Source organism: Pterocles gutturalis, unplaced genomic scaffold (assembly GCF_000699245.1).
Source record: "Pterocles gutturalis isolate BGI_N339 unplaced genomic scaffold, ASM69924v1 scaffold11485, whole genome shotgun sequence".
In the NCBI taxonomy this organism is placed as follows: Eukaryota; Metazoa; Chordata; class Aves; order Pterocliformes; family Pteroclidae; genus Pterocles; species Pterocles gutturalis.
Window position 1 is genome coordinate 20,133 of NW_010140876.1, and position 7,613 is coordinate 27,745.

The window sequence follows — 7,613 nt, forward strand, 5'->3', positions numbered from 1 at the left end:
CCTCCAAATTCTGTATTTGCTGCTTCATCCTTTTTCTGCTTTTTGAAAATCTAAATACTGGGCTCAGAACAACTTGCTAGTGCTCCCGTTACTGCTGCCTACATTTTTCTTTCTACTGATTTAGCCTCAGAAACCATTGGACCATTCAGGCAGCTCTGACTACATTTTCTCTTTGACTCCTCACATCAGAGCCCTTTGGGGTTTGCAGCCAAGAGCTGATTCAAAGGAAGACCAGCACACAACTGACCAATACTCTTTTTTTTTTCTTCCCATGTTTGCTATGACTGGGCACCAGGGATACCTATGGAGCTGTGTCCCCCCCCACAACACATGTGTGGGTCTAAACCAAAGATTTACAAGGCTAGATGAGAAACTCTACTTCTTTAAGCATTAAAAGTCTCTGGCATTAGGAATCACTCCATGTCCAGTGTTTATTTCTGAATTATGAGTAGGATGAGTGTCCACCAGGTCTATGGGTGGATGAGTGCCCAAGCTGGGGTCACCCACATGCGGGTTATTTCCATCCCACGAAACCAACACTTCCCTGTCCTGGGATGGGTTCACTGCGCTTCACTCTTCTTGGAGGGGCAAGTACTTGTCAACCTTTACAGCTTCCTCTTTCTTCTGCCTGTTCTCCTTCTTTGTCCTTTTCCCACTTTTAAAAGCATTTTGGATGAGTGGGTTTAAAAAGAATGTATGTAATAAAATGTAGAATTATGACCCCAGAACAAGCCCATGGAGTAGGCGGGTGGCACCAGCTGTGCTCAAGAGCTTTCTTGGGTTTTTTTTGTTTTTTTTTTTTTGTTTTGTTTTTGTTTTGTTTTGTTTTGTTTTTTTGTTGTTGTTTTTGTTTTGGTTTGGGGTTTTTTTTGGGGGGAGGGGGTTGGGTTTTGTTTTAAATCAAGCAATACCTACCATGCAGCTGAGCAGTATACCTCACCTGCAAAAACTGTCTTCAGAAATATTAAGGGCCATCTGATAAGTGGGTCAAAAGAGGACAATTCATATTCTGTAAGACTGCAGACCTTGCTTTAGCATCACTTCCAACTTCTATAGCGCAGGACAGAAAATTTCCTGCAAGAGCAACCCTGCTCTGTACTGAGACATCGCTGCTTAATTTCAGTGTGTGCTTCAGAGATACACACAGTTGCAGCTGCAAGCTTTGGGCAATGGGAATTCACGATTTTCAGAAAACAGCTATTCCTCAGGGAGGGACGCAGTCTTGCTGTGCCTCCTCCCCACCGGTCCAGCTCAGAGAGACAGGTCTGAGGTTGCACTGAGGAGAGGTTACAGCACAGTGGGTGCTGGCAGGGGAGCTCCCAGCTCAGGCTTTGTGGAAAACTAAAGAGTGTTTTGTTCTCCAGCACTGCCAGTCCAGCACTGCTCACCGAAAACTGCACTGAGAGCTCCTCCTTTGAGCCTTTTCTTCATCTCACACCTCCCATAAATCTTTTTGGCATCTGCAGCAGGGAAGCAGCAAGAAGCCCTGGCTGGGATCACAGCCCTTTTGAGGGAAGGATTTTACAACAGGTAGTAAAAGAGTAAAGGAGATGGTGCCTGTGCACAGATCAAAGGCAAAATCCACACTGCCTGTCTGCGTGTTTTAGGCATCTAACTGCAATACCTAAAACAGAAGGCTGGTGTCTGGGATTGTCCTGGGTGTCTGTGGTTAAAAAAAGGGAAGAGCTCAGAGGAGCAGACCATGTCAGTGGCCAGTGGGGAACAGCAGAGCCTTCAGGAAGCTTCTGAAGCCAGGAACTTGGCACTTGAAACTATATATACAAATATACAATATATATTATATATTTACCTCATGGAAAGTGAGAAACCTGGTTCTAAACTCTCCCTTCATTCAACAGCATTTCCCAAGCAAGTGCTTTCAGCATCAGCCCAGTGATGTTGGGCACCTCTGTGGGAAAGGGAACAGGGATGAACCAAGGCCAGGCAGGTCAGGGTTGAGGTGGGGGCCCATATGGGGCCCATGGCTAGGCAAAGGCAGGCTGCACCACAAGAACAGCAACAACCAAATGGACATTTTCATGCTTTCAGACCATAAAATGGGCAGTAAGGTTCACTGCTTCAACCAGGCACCTTCTATTTTTTGCAGTGCAGAATTGCTAGGGAATAACCTGAGAGCAATTAAGAAATGCAAAGTGTTACCAACAGACAGCACTTATCTAGGCGGTGACTTCCTGCTGGTTCCCTGATGGATTTTCAAAAACCAGATAAGGACCATATATGACCTATTCAATACATGTCAAAAGCAGCCATTCCCAAACGTGAGCAGGGTGCACCCATGTCTCACTTCTTGAGCAGATACTCAAAAATCCAGCAGGTAAATCCAACATCCATTTCCACTGACTAGTGAACAGCAAAAAAGCATAAGCTCTGGCATCTTTAGGATGGGTGCTTTTTACATGAAGCTGTGGGTTGCAAGTTCAACCTGCTGTTTTGTCTCCAGGGTCAAAAATTTGTGTAACCCTTGCAGTTGCCCGTGGTAAGGCTTTTTGTATTTACTATTTACCTGTTAAAGAACATACATTTCCCCATCATCTGGTTATATAGCTGTAGTAAATCTCTCATTCTACATGGATTTTGCAAACTCACTCCAAGAAGGTATTTGACTAGAAGGATCTTGGGCTAGAGAAGAAAGTCCCACTGTGCTCCCTCCCATTCCACCAAGTGAAAAAACAAACAAAACCCCACATAATTAATGCTTGAGCTATTCTCAGAACAATGGCTTATATCATCTAAGTCTCATCTTGGATGAAGAGATGCTTGTATATCCTAGATCCTCTTGCTAACAGATTTAAGGAGTCCTTTCTCGTGTCTGAGATGGCTTATCGTCAAGTGATAACCCCTGTTCATACACCTGAGCTCTGTCTTGTTGCAAAGTCCATTTTAACCATCTCAAGCAGAAGCACCACATAACAAGAACAGCAAAGGACTGCCAAAAATTCTTCCTGTCTGACTGAATTAACCTTCATTTCCACGAACCAGCACTGAAGTGCCACAAGATCCAACCAACTGCTGGCGAAGATGCCACACAGCTGCCAGGTATACAGGACTGCCTCCTCAGCGGTGCACGGGGGTGGGTGAGCATTTTTGAGCTCCACAAGGCATGGAGAGCAAGAAGAGACTGAATACAGAGCAACCCGATGGCAAAAGGGCAGCTTATCATCTTCCCAGTCAGATTAACCTTATGGCAGAAGTTGCAGAGATACATTACAACATCAGCCACAGCTGAACGTTGCTGTCTGTCACCTCCACATTTCTGGCTTTTATTTAATCCTCCAACCACTGGCTTTTGCCAGAAATGCCAGTCAAATGAATGACTGGAAGAAATGTTTAAGCTGTGGGCAAAACTCCTCACTCTTCATTAGCTTCCCCATGGTAAGTTTGACATACACATAATACACCCACACACTTTCCCACAACTCGCACTATTTTTTTTTTCTAAAAGAAGAAAAAGAAGAAAATAAAAGAGGCTATTATATGTTTTTCTACTTTAAATACTTGTGAGACCCGTAGCTACAAGAATTCTCCAGATGGTCCCTGGAAGCAGTAACAAAAAGGAGAAAATAAAAAATTTTTCCTCCGTTAAAAAAAATTAGTTTTCCTAGAATACTGTATGTCAGAGTACAGGCTATATCCCTGCTTCCCACATGCTGTCAGACATTGGAACAATACACTAGATCTATTTGCAATAGAGGATATGAATGTGATATTGCCATATTGTAGCCCAAATGACATGCTAGCCCCTGCAAGTTTTTCTGTCCTGTTAGTCTAAAGCTAAAGACCTTTCAAAAAAAACCAAAAACAAACCCCAAACCTCACTCAGGTCGTTTTGGTAGGTTTAGACTAACAGTCAATTCCAGCTCTGAAGTCATGAGCCACTGATATTAAGAGTGAATTACGCAAGTTACTCAACAGGGGATGGAGAATACAGCTTTGCAAACGCAATGTTTTTGCTAATATTGGTTTCTAAGCTCAGAATAGAATTTGAAACATCCATGGTCCAAGATGCTTTTGGTTTTAGACAGTTGCTCAAACAGGCACATCATGAATACCTGGACCCATTCAAGGTGTAACCAGAGACCTATGACTCAAAGCACATGAGTCCAAATATTGTCGTAGAATTCAACCACACACAGAAGCAAAAAGGATTAAGTGGCAAAGGATAGCTGCGGGAACCACAAGCTTCACTAGTGGCTGATGTTTTATTGCTTCCCTGGCATCACAGTAGCAATGTACATTGCCACCTGCAATAATTTGGAGACACGGCAAAATTTGAAGATGACAAATTTCTTTAGGCTAGATGGAGTCCGAGGGGCCTCAGAGAAAGCAAAAAAGCTTGTCAAACGGACAGCACAGCAGCAAGCACCGTACAGCGGTAAAAATTATTTTTCACAGCCCAGATGCCTTAGGCCCATAGGACCAAAACTGGCCCTCCATGTATCTCTTTTTTTATGTATGAGAGGAGAATTAAAAGAGGGAAGAGGGAAAAAAGCTCTCCTAGATTTATCCATATATCAGAGAGGAAAAAAATGTAAACTAATTTTCTGTACTTCTCCTGGTTTTAAAATAATTTGCACCCCAAGTAAGAGTCATCCACCTAGAAAAAACTCCAAGTTTAGTGTTTGAATGTGAGCTAGTCTCTGTAGGCTGTCTTCATACTCAGTGGAAAAAAAAAAAAGTGTATTTTTAACAATACTCCGCTTCTTTTGAATGGGAAGTTAGGCATCGAGATGGTCCAGGAAATACCACTTGGTGATGACCATGTTCATCAACTGTATTGTCTACCTGGGCTTCAGTAAGGCCCTTGCCACTGTCTCCCAAAAGGTCCTCCTTGAGAAGCTGTTGATGCATGGGATGGAGAAGCAGACAGTGAGGTGGCCAGGCCCAGAGAGTGGTGATCAGTGGTGTAAAGTCTAGTTGGAGGCCAGTGACTAGCGGTGTCTCCCAGGGGTCAATACCGCCTCCAGCCCTGTTTAACATCTTCATTAATGATCTCGATGTTGGGGCAGAATGTACCCTCAGCACATTTGCAGATGACACCAACTGAGAGGAGTGGTACACCAGCGGGTTGTGCTGCCATCCAGAAAGACCTCAACTGGCTGGAGAAATGGGCCAACAAACCTCATGAAGTTCAACAAGGAGAGGTGCAAAGACCTGCACCCAAGGAGGAACAACCTCATGCACCAATAAATGCTGGAGACCACCCATCTGGAAAGCAGCTTGTTGGAAAAGGACCTGGGGGTCCTGGTGGACACCATGTTGAACATGAGCCAGCAACATGCCCTTGCAGCAAAGCAGGCGAATGCTGTGCTGGGCTTCATGATGCAAAGCATTGCCAGCAGGCTGAGGGAGGTGATCCTTGCCCTCTTCTCAGCAGTAGTGAGGCCACACGTGGAGTGCTGAGTCCAGTTCTGGGCTCCTCAGTACAAGAGAGACATAGATGTACTGGAGAGAGTCCAATGAAGGGCCACGAGGATGATGAAGGTGCTGGAACCTCTCTCCTATGGGGAAAGGCTGAAAGAGCTGGGACTGTTAAGCCTGGAGAAGAGAAGGTTCCGGGAGACTTCTATATAAATATCTGAGGGAAGGATTCAAAGAGGATGAAGCCAGGCTCTTTTCAGTGGTGCCCAGTGACAGGACCAGAGGCAATGGGCACAAACTGAAACACAGGAGGTTCTGAACATCAGGAAACACTTTGTTTTTGTGAAGGTGACTAAGCACTGGCACAAGTTGCCCAGGGGGCTTGTTGAATCTCCGTCCTTGGAGATACTCAAAAGCCACATGGACACGGTCCTGGGCAACCTGCTCTAGGTGGCCCTGATTGTGCAGGGGTGTTGGACCAGATGACCTCCAGACATCCCTGCCAACCTCAATCACTTTGTGATTCTGTGAACTCCTTTTCCCATTTCTTAGCTCTGTCTGTGACAGCCTCTGTCTATAACATCAGCCCTTCATGCGTAATCATTAACAAAATAGCACTCAGTCCTGAGCCATCAGAGTGACTTCCAAAACATTTCACTAATCTGCTCCAGAAAGAGTTCTGGAGACATTTTATCTCCTCAAATCACATATAATTGATAGAAAAATTCAACAAACTAACAGAATTTTCCTTGGTGAAAATCAGTTTACCTTTGATTTGCCTTTCCTTTTATCCCTGATCAGAGAGAAGCTTTAGTAACTAAGGTTTTGCTGGGAGAGATTTTTGTCCTTCATGCATTTGCACAGTCTTTCTAGTCAAGAGCAAAATAACCAAAGCCAGCTAAAATGGTTGATGATGCAGCGTGAAAAAGAAGCATGCGTGTGTTCATGTGTGTGTATATTTTGTAGGAAAATTGTGCATCTGTGTTGACATTTTCCAGCATGTGTAGACTGATCATTGTGCCCAAGGAGAACATATTTTCCTGGGTATATTTAGGTATGCAGTGCTGTTTGCTTGGCGGGAGTACTCAGAGCAATGGATCTGGGAAGCTGATGTGTGGATGCTCACACATCTCCTGTGCTGCTGTGCTCAGAAGGCAAAGAGGCTCGTGTACTCACCCATCTCTTTAAAGTCTTCTAAGGACTTTTGTCCTTAAAAAAAGTTGCATCCTGGCCCCATAAAATAAATCAATCGTTCTTCAGAAATTATATTGCCCTACAATCTGGGTAATTCTGATTTTCTTGCCTACTTGGTGCTGGGGGATGTTTATGTAGCAACTGGGGCAGCAAGGCTTGAGTTAACTCTGAGCTGCCTCTTCCCTGCTGCCGTGCAGACATCCTGAAGCCCCTGGCTCCAAGCAACAAGCATCACTTGGGACTCCAGCTGGCAAGAGGCAGGCTAGGCAGCTTTGCTTTTTCCTGGAATAGAAATGTTAGAGGGTGTAAAGCTGGATAAAAGAGTCTGGAAACGTATACTGCTAATCCTGCTCTGAAGCACCTCAAAATTCAGAGCACTTGAAGGGGAAGGGGAAGCAGGACAGTGGATTTGATCTGCTTCAGAGGGCTGTTATAACAGCTGTAGAGGATAAGCGAGAAAGGTATTTTCTTCTTACAAAGGGCTGTACAAAGTTGAGCATCCAAGTGCTGAACAACACGTACATGCTGCTCATTTTGCACAGTATCGAGACATCTTGCAAAGCTGGAGGATACTTGCTCAGCAGCAGAGAGTGCACTTGTCCTTTCCTTCCACCATCTGCACTAAGATTTGCGTTATCCGGGTTATATAGGTGCTTCATTACCATTCAAATAAAAAAAAAAGTCTAAGCATCTTGCCATTTCGAAGGGCCACATCTGGGAACAATAAAAGGGATATTGATCCTTTCCCCCCCCACATGGCAGCTGGCAGAAGGAAATGAAAAATAATCAGTCTTTTTCTGCCCTGTGCTGCCACCCTCGAGCAGATAAGAGCACACTCAGCCCCTGACCTCACGTCTTGCCAAACAGACTCTTTATCTCCCCACAGAGAAGCGGGAAGGTGAGCGGGCCAGATGGTGCTTTTGACCTCATCTCCTTCCTTGCGAGCTAGCAGAGTCATCTCGCCGTCTGCCTGCTGCCAAAATCCACGGCGGCGGAGCTGGGCAGAGCGTGCTGTCTGTCGCCTGCGGCTCTGCTGCCCC